Source organism: Berghia stephanieae, chromosome 3, assembly GCF_034508935.2.
Source record: "Berghia stephanieae isolate SIO BIC M18660-M18661 chromosome 3, UCSD_Bste_1.3, whole genome shotgun sequence".
NCBI classification, from domain to species: domain Eukaryota; kingdom Metazoa; phylum Mollusca; class Gastropoda; order Nudibranchia; family Aeolidiidae; genus Berghia; species Berghia stephanieae.
The window spans coordinates 85,044,250-85,054,456 of record NC_088362.1 but is presented as its reverse complement, the minus strand read 5'-3'; positions in this window follow the sequence as shown (position 1 = coordinate 85,054,456).

The following is a 10,207-nucleotide window of genomic DNA, read 5'->3' as shown; positions in this document are numbered from 1 at the left end:
CTTTCTTTCTTTTTTTTTTAAAAAAGATTTTTTGGCTACATCTATCTTTGCTCATAAATGGTGAGTAGAGAGGTCATTGAAACTGTCTTCTATTTCTCTATATTTCCTTTTTCATGTTGGTTTCTGTTTTGTTTTTTTCTTGGAATGAGATTAATTGGGTTTTTTTTTCTGGAGCCGAGTCCTTGGCTGTAGAGGAAACAGTCAAGTGTAAAGCATTAGTTTTCTGAGATATTTTTCCCCCTTGTAAATCATCTCTCTGTTGTGTACTGAAGATAGAAATTTGCTTAACCCTATTTCACTCCTTGGGGTGGCTTTACACCCAAGCCATATGTTTTTCACCACTAACTTTCTTTTATTTTTTGAGCTAGAGAGTTGAAATCACTTGGTTTGTCCTGGCTGTGAACGGGGTTTGACTGAGAGGAATTTATTGCTCCAAATTCTTATTGAGTGTTGCTCTTTGTCGTATATTTTTTCCTGGTTGGGGTTTCACGTGGTAGGGGTTGTCTGACCTCCCATGATGGGAAAGGAGGCTACTTGCTGTTCCATCCCCCATATCTGTTTTTCCCTTTCCTTGTTGCTCTGTATTTGTTCAGGATTGAGGTTGCTTGGTCCTGATATGATGGGAATTCTTAGCTAAGAAGGAGACAGTCAAATGTGATAATCTATTTTTGAGAGATGATTTTTTTTCCCTATGACTTTTTCTGTTATTTTTCTTATTATTGGCATTGATATGACATGATCTGTCGCAGACACTCTCCTTAAAAATAAACCACCCAAGTTTTTTGGGGTTTTTTTTTCTACTTCCTTCTTTGGTAATTCTTTATTCCATATCAAAACCACCTGACGGAGGAATAGGTAAGAAAATATTAATATCTATTATGCTGTGTCCATAATACTAACTCTTGTTCTCAAAACCACCCATCCCCAAAACGATACGTAAATTGCCTTTTTTTTTCTCTACAGTTTTGTAGCAGGGACCAATATTCTGAGTCGTGACTCTTCTCGGTTTTGCATTGGTTGGATGGTCTTTAGACTTGAGGGCCATATTCAATTGGAACTTTCTCTTTTGTTTTTTTTTTTTTTTCTTTGTAAATTAATGTACTGTCAGTTATTATTTTCGGGGTTTTATACAGCATTTTAACAATTTGAATATGTCCATCGTGCAGGAGAATGTGTGTGGTTGTTTTTTTTTTTTTTTTGTGTTTTATTTTCTCTTGGAGTTGACCATTTAATTTGGCTTTGCCGGAATATATGTACAGTCCAAGAAAAAAAAATAACAAGAAGAAAGGAAACCAAAAAAAAAAAAAAGTTTAATGCAACCAATACATCTTTCATTAGAAGTTTTATTGCCAGTCACAAATCAGGATAAATGCAGAGTGGTCTATGGTAAATCTGAAAAATTGCACAATTTCATGGCCACCTCTTAAATGGGGCGATTTGTAGGGGACTTGAACCCTCCCAACAAACCGGCTTGGACTGCAGTTCCATTCAGTGACCTACTACTACTAGTTTTCCTTGACAATGACAATGACTCGAAGTACTATAAACAGTGAGTGGTCGTCAGGGTAAGCAGAAGAATAGCAGTAAGAACACGTTCTTCTTATATTTTACAATGTTGTACTAATTTCCGTTGACTGGGTAGAGGTGATGAATTCCTGACCCACTTTTTTATTTTTACCAATATCGGAATTAATCAAATTCTGCTTGAAGTCATGCTCCGACTTGGTTGTTAGATGAATTTTTTTTTTGTTGTTTTTTTTTTTTTTTTTTTTTTGGGGGGGGGGGGGGGGGGGGGGGGGGTTTGTGGCAAACGATTAAAAAAAAAAAATTAATTATTTGTATACGGCAGGGATCTTGTGTCCCGAGCCCTTACATGAGTCCTTTAGGTTTTCTAGACATATAATTGGATTGCTCAGAAGTTCTTCGGCTTCCTGATTGAACCAGTTCTCTTTGTGCTTCTTTTTTTGTGTGGGTATCATTAAGCGCAGAAGAATATATGGTTAACATAATTAATGATAAAAAAATGACCGTTTATATAGCGCATTTCCATGATTTGCATGCATATTGAGCTTCACAGTGACTATCTCATAATCTTCCTTTCTCTGTGTTTTCTGACCTCAAAGTGTTAGAGTTGTAAAGCTCCTAAAAATAAACAAAACATACAAATAATAATGTATTTTTTGTTTGTTGCTAGTAATTAGTATTCGTAATTCATACTCTTCTTGGTTGAGATTTTGTGTCTGAGTGGGACTCGGCTGGCATCATCCAGCCACAAAGCTGATTACTCCCAGGATCTACTTCAATTCTTTGATTGAACTAGTTCCCTTCGTATAATTTTTCTTTTCTTGAATGTTTGTGCATACTTGTAGACACTAATCAGTTCTTGTCTATAATCTCTTGACAATCCCATTGTATGACTTTGTACAGAGGATGATATCACCTGAAAGTGTCACAAATGCCATAAAACTACAACTACAAACAAACATTTTTTTTTTTTTAAATAGCAAAAAAATATCCCAGAACAGCTCCTCTTATATTTAATTCCCAAGTCAAAATACATGGTGCAGTAATAAGAGTAATTTTACAAGAGCCCATAGCGTGGTTGAAGTTTACAGATTTAAGTTTATTAAGGGAAGGCTTACATTTTCCGTGGATTATGCTAAACCTAATTTTTTTTTAAATGTATTTATTGTTCTAATTTACAAATGATTTCTTTTTTTTTTTTTTTTTTTGGATTAATAAAAATATTTAGGATAATCAATCTTGTTTTATTTTTATTCATCTTGATAAGCTTTACTATCTCTGCTTTTTTACATATATATGTTTTCTGATGCCTTTATCTATTTTTTTTTTTTTTTTTGCGCTCATTGCTCATTTTCATAAAATGTTAAAGAAAGCAACAATAAATCTAAATCTAAGAAATTGTGTCTCTTGTATCCATATAATAGTGCCTTTGTCAAGATGCTTTAAAACTGAATGATGTGTTGCGAGTAGCTTTATTTCCTTTCTTAACTTTAAAAAAAAAGTTCTTAGGCAATTTCAATTACATTTTTACCCTATCAGTAACGTGTGTTTTATTTTACTGAATATAAAATTTTGTTGCATTAAATCAAGACAATAAAGCTAAATTTAATACATTGATTTTTGTTTGTGTTGATTCCTGAACCTGCAAGGGCAGGCTGATATATAATACATAAATACCGTTTTGTTATAATTTTTTTTGTTTTCAACATCGCATAGAAACATAATACTACATGAAAAGAAAGCTTAGAATCTCAGCTACGTATCGGACCATCGACAAACATCCGCCACTATCTCCAAATCGCTGTTGTTGTAACGGCTTCCTTTCAGATACTTCTTGAGCTGGGGAGAACAAGAAATAATCAGCAGATGGGGCTAGATACGGACTATATATGCAGGGTGCTGTCGGGTTGGAAATTTGAACCGAATTAATGCGTATTTAGGTTTGACAAGTAGTGTGTCTGCTGCAGTATCGAATCTCTATCACCTCGAACCTGTGCGAGTCTTATTTGTGAAGGCTCGTTGAGTTAAAACATATTGTTCAGAGTTCACAGTTTGCCCTTGTTCAAGAAATCACTTGTGAGCTATGCCTTTCATGTCCCAGAAAACGGTGAACAATACCCTTCTCGCAGACAATGACTTTGAATTTCCTTGGGCTTGGAGAAGATTTATGCCTGTACTCCATTGACTGCACTTTGGTTTCCAGGTCATGTTGGACGACCCAAGATTCATCACCAGTCACAATTTTCTGATGAAAAGTCTCTCCTTCCTTGTCATATCGTTTCAAATGTTGGGTACAAATGTCTTTTCTCAGCGCTTTCACTTCTGAAGTTAGCTGTCTTGGGACCCATCATGCAGAGACTTTTCTGTAAGCCAAGAGAGATGTCACGATGTGATATACTCGTTCTTTTGAAATCCCAACGTCATCAGCGATATATCTTTTTGTTTTACCCTTCGATTCTCCCCAATCATATGTCAACTGCTTCTTGAATACTCGTATCGGATGCAGAAAATGACCTACCTGGTCGCTTGCGATCAAACACTTTTGTCCCTGTTGGGACATCTCCTTTGAAAATTCTAACCCACTTTCGAACTGCGCCATTAGTAATACAGTACAGCTCTATTTAATAGTGTGGCGCCAGGGATAGGGCTGCTATTTGGGCACCGGGTTTGGATCAAATTTAGTCACACACCGGGGCGAGCAGCTCATGTGGCTCGTTGGCTCGATACCCGGGATGGTCTCGTGACGGTCGACCGGGATTTACACCTTTGCCCTCCCGTGTGCCTCAAGCCCCCTCACCACTGCAAGGTAAAGATCCACGAGACGGCAGAGCATCTAGTCGAAAGGTGTGTTGTGACGATGCTACCAGGCGGGTTTGCGACGGTGCACGAATGCGGACCGGACTTTGCTGATTGGGTCGATCGTCATAACATAATAGTAATAGTGTGAACCTTAAGAAGCAGCAGTACAGCTCGCGTACAACAGCCTCGGTTGCAACAGGAGCTCGGCTACAACGGGGAATTTTAAAATCCCCGTTCTGCGGCCTATATAATCCAGGTAAATCATGCATGGCTATAACGGTGAAATATTTCTTGGAACACGGGGTTGTGAGTCACAACTTTAGTACCCAGTTGAGAAAAACTACGTACTCAAGAAGAAAAGAGGAAGGCACACATAACGGAGATGAGGTGGGAGTGGGCGACTTGCAGTTATTGTGTGTACTATTGCCGTTTCTCTGTGTACTTTGAGTACCCAAGACGACGCAATAAAAGGCTAGTAGTACTGAATGTGCGCAACGGGGACGAGACGACGATTGGGATTGTTTGGAAGCTTTAACTCTGCCCACTTGTCTGCATGACATCCGAAATACTATTGTCGTCTACGCCAGAATAGAAAGAGAGGGTGGAGCCTGCCATGATATAACACTATATGGAGCCCTAATTTCATCATAAAAGTTATGTCCACTGACAGGCGGGTGGGTATCGCTTTCCAGAACTTATGTCCTTATACTTATATGAGATCTTGAGATTTTTGACCAATCAACGATTGCTCTTTTGATAGCTCTAATGGTCCTCGTTTGCGCTTGACGGACCGATCAACATGTTGATACACTAGTATATTACGCTAGAGTGCGGGATGCCTGTCTCGTGAGTGAATAGGTAATTAGGCCCAATGAGAAGTGAGATGGTGAAGAGCTCTCTGTAAAGTCTGAGGGTAGGGTTGTGCGCTACTTGAGTTTTAAGTGAATTTAGTGGCTGTCAGTGGCGCAGTTGAAATGGGTGGAAAGCAGAGGAAAAGAAGAAGGTAGAATTAATCGATGCATTGTTCCGACCCGCCTTGTGCCCTGAAGTAAGGGGAAGAGGGGTTGAGGTATGGTGGTTGTGTGTGTGTGTGTGTGGGGGGGGGGGGGGGGGGGGAGTTACAGGAATGGAAGTCACAGTCACGTCATCCGATTTATTTATTGGGGGGAGTTAACATGGTCCTTGCTTTTTTTCTTTTTTTTTTTTTTTTTGGGGGGGGGGGGGGGGGGGCATGGTTTTAGAGTGCGTGTGTGAATTTTCATCATTGTACCTGATATCTGTTTTGTTTATGGGCAAACGTACACTTATATTATCAGCCCGCCCTCGTATATCACTTTGAGTGATTTATCCTTATTTCTAAACTAATTCTAAAATTTCAGTTCTATAGAGGGATGGGGCCTTTTGACCTCCCATAGTGGCCAGTGTGGTCATTCTTGTTATGTCTTTCGTGCTCTTATACTTATATGAATTAATTTGTTTTCCCTTCCCAGCAACCCACTGTACCCTGCCTTTAGCCATTCCTCTGCGAAAGAACACAAACGTTTCTCGTTCATATACTGCAGTCCATACGCTGATACATTATACTCTCCGTAACTGCCTATACTGAGATAAAATAGTTTTGCTCCGATTTTATTCTTGCTTGAATTTATTTTCTTCTTTGCCGAGAATAAAACATGATGCAAATGAACATCTCCTTTATAGTGCTAGTGCTTTATGCTATCTAGATGGATTGCGTACTTTGGTACATGAAGGGCGGTAGAAAATTATGGGTTGGAGATCACAGCATGCCATTGGAATTTGACGACTGTTACTGTTAGCCGGCATTTTTTAATTTTAATGAGAGGTGATTTTTTTTCCCATTGTAAATCATCTCTCGGTTATGTCTAATGTTAATATATGATTTATATTATGTATCAATCAGATCTTGTATTTTGTACTTGTTAAGTATTATATTCAACTCAATTCAAATGTTTACTTGTAGCAATTGCCAATATAACTCATGCATGAAGATAATATTTCCAATTAACAAATCAAAGTAAGTAAAATCAATAATAAAGCAAAGCAAATAATAATAATAATAATAATAATAATAATAATAATAATGATACGAAGAAGAATAAGAATAATATAATAATATAATGATATGATATGATATATATATATATATATATATATATATTATATATATATATATATATATATATATATATATATATATATATATATATATGAGAACACTCACAATTTTTCGCTAAGACGATCGTTTAGATGCTGATCTTGCATCACAAGAAGCCTCAGATTTGAGAGTGTTTTGTGTTTGTTTATTATTATTATCTTCTTTTTTTTTTTTTTTGCCAAGATGAGGATAATTTAAATCGAACGATATTTGAAGGACAGGTTTTCTGGCCCAATTTATAAATATTATTTTTCCAAAGTACGTCAGTTAACGGGTGAAACATAAATCCATGACCTTTTATCACTATTCCTCGCCCTCTCTATCTGTGCGTATGTGTGTGTGTGTGTGTGTGTGTGTGTGTGTGTGTGTGTGTGTGTCTGTATGTATTTGTGGTATGCATTTATCATCTCATGTGTAATATTTTGACCGAACCCTATCTCAAGCCCCTTTATTTTAACCTGTTAACGCAATCGTTTTGCTCTAATTAACCTACATCTATGATCTTTAAACTTTCCTATCACCTTTTTATCTTACTCGCTGTCGAATCCGAGGCCTAATTGATCTAAAACTAGTCTCAATAGGCAACAAAACTAATTAATAAAGTTAGCGAAGTCTTTTTCTCTTTATTTCTTGAGAGTCAATAATAGTTATAATATGTACTAGTTAGAACCAATTGGTGACATTTTGAAACGAGCGTTAAAACGGGCAAAGACAAGTGATATGGGATATAAAATAAGTTTTGTCTTTGTCTAAGTCGTTCTAATGAACGCGGACTAGCGCTTAGTCCCGGACTATCTCTGACTTAAGTAAATGACTAGAAAAAAATCGGATTTAATGTGAGCTGACTAAGCTAGTCCCAGACTAAAATCACGTCACCTTCGGACTAAGTTTGGCCAAGATTTAGTCACTTGCTCGAGTCGGACTTGATCGTTTAGTCTCTGACTAGTAACTAAGAAACGGCGTCAACAAAGTCAACAAAGATGGCGGCCAATGTTAGACGACTCGGTTCGCGAGAAAAAAATACATAGAAAAAGAATTATAACGACAAAAGTAATCTGTTGATATTTGTCAATGCTAAAGGAAACGGGTTAAAGGTCACAGATCGTCGAAAGCACACATTTTTGTCCGGGAAACTAATAAATCTGATGAAGTTGAGTGACTCAGTGAGTCTGAGATTTCAGCTTCGCTTGGTTCGAAGTTTAGATTTAGATATTTAGAGAATAACAAACACACAACTAGACCTAGCTTATTTTTTAATATGAAAATTATGTTGTTTAGCTAAAACACCCCCTACCTCCTTTTATTTTCTTTATTTTTGTGCCAAGCAAAGCAATGCGAAGTTACTCTCGATCACATGAGGTGATTCGTATGACTATGACTATGACACTGTCATTGACAGTACTGCCAAAACAACTGTCAACACATGAAAATGGCGGCCGCTGTGCTGTTTCAAATTCGTCAGAGAACACTGATTCAACGGGAGAGGGTGTTTCGGGTCAGACTTAATCCCATCGATTCGTTTAACGACGATGAAATATACAATATACGAACATTTCCGTTTTCATCGTGAACACATTTTTATAATTTGTGATCTTGTAAAAGACGACCTTGATCGTCTTCTCTGGAGGAAAGGTTAGTATCTGTATTCATTTTAATTTTAATTCTAATCTCATACTAGACTAATCTTTAAAGAGAAGTTTTCTTATATTCTCATGCATCCAACCCAAAATCGGTGCCAAGACTTCTTCTTCTTCTCCTTCATCTTCACACCTCCTCGTCCTTCTTCATCAACATCATCATGTTCATCTTCTTCTCCCACTTCTTCCTCCTCCTCTTCTTCTTCTCAACTGAACTAGTCAAACTAAGTGTTAGTGTTGGTAGATTTCTCTAATCATCACACACAAACCACTATGAATGTTACTGGTATGACATGGAATGGAAATTTTTTCACCGCTCTCTGGCACTATTGAATTTTGCATTCCCTCAACCAATTTTCGAGCTCTTGTCGGAGATTATTTTCACTGTAATTGTAATATTTTTGAAAGGGAACATTTTTCATTAGCAAAACCAGTTTAGAATTGAAGAAAAAAAATTGTACAGTTGGACTGACAAATTGCTGAGGAGAATCAATCTTTAAAATAGGATTTTTCACTCGAGGCGATGGGGCAGCGTGGCTCAGCAGTATGGTCTTTGCTTTGTACCCAAAAGGTAATTAGTTTGATCACCCGTTGTACTATGCGGCCTTGAGCAATCCATCTCGTCCTAGTTCTATTTGCGGCACTGCACTGCGGCTGATGTCTGGGTTATTCCAGTGTTCCCTTGGAATAGACCCTAACGACAGACAAATTTCCCATTGGATGAAAAAAGGGAATGTTATCTTTATATGCATATATGCTGGTCTGACATCCGAATGCAATATGGGCCTCGTTTAACATTGTTGCACTGGACATTATTTTGTGTAATTTTTTGAGATTTTCATTATAACAATGAGCTCATGATGTATTGGGTTATCAGACCTGCAAATTAGTGCACGTTGCCTTAAGGCTTAAGGAAAATTAGTTTATTTCATCCCAGCTTAAATGATGAGATTTACCGTTATAATATTATAATAGATGCGAGAGTAAAATACAAACTATGACACTATTTCAATACGAAGCAGAAATCAGAGCCATTCGAACATTACAAGAAATACAAACAAAAAAAGAAAAGAAAAATATCGGATCGGAAGGTCCTGGGTTCGAGCCTCGTGCTCGGCGCATAGTTGAGTCCTTGGAAAAGACTCTTTACTCACATTCTCTCACCGTACTCAGGTGTAAAATGAGTACCTGGCCGTTAACAGTGTTGTCTTTGTCCGAAAAATTGTAATATCGCCTGACAGGCGTCATGTCCCGTCCTACATGTTAAATGTTGCTGTTGACCAGGGAACTGTTGTAAAGCGCTTTGAGCACATTTAATGGATATTGCGCTATGTGTATAAAGCTCATTTTAATTTAGTATGAATCAAGTAAAAATCCTCTCTTGCGGTTATACCAAAGCTGTTAAAAAATCGTAATATGTTGTTTCAAAACTTGTGTCGTGTTTTTAAAATTTCACTTCAAATACACATTACAAAGATGTTGTCAACGGTCAATTTAAATAAAATATTTCACTGGATAAACTTTAAAAAGTGAAAGTAATACATTCGAGTACAGTTTCCTTGAACTTGAACTCATTCGAATATCCCAAATTTTTTCATTATTATTTTTAGTTGTCATTCCATTCCTTACTTGAACTAATTTCACCTAGCCAATGTAAAAAAGGATTTGATTAATTCAAGGTTTTATTTTAATGCGCCCTGTTATTTCGACCACCGAAAATTTACTGTTACATTGACAGTTACGTTTGTGTACAATATGATACACATGCATACACACAGGCACTCACACACTCCATTGTCATTTCGCATAATTGACACCTCTCTTACTTATTCTTATCACTTCGCCATTCATTCTAATTTCAATGCCACATGCCATGATTTGCTACTAGTTGGCTACGTCATTAAATGAATGATGTGATACAGGAACCTTCTCACAATAAAGTAAATAATTATAAATTTCCCTTTAATAGTACTCATGCGGAAATTTGTCTTAGGGTTTATTCAATGGGAATACTGGAATAACTCCGATGTCACCCGCAGCACAGCGCTGCAAATTGAGCTAGGGAGAGGTG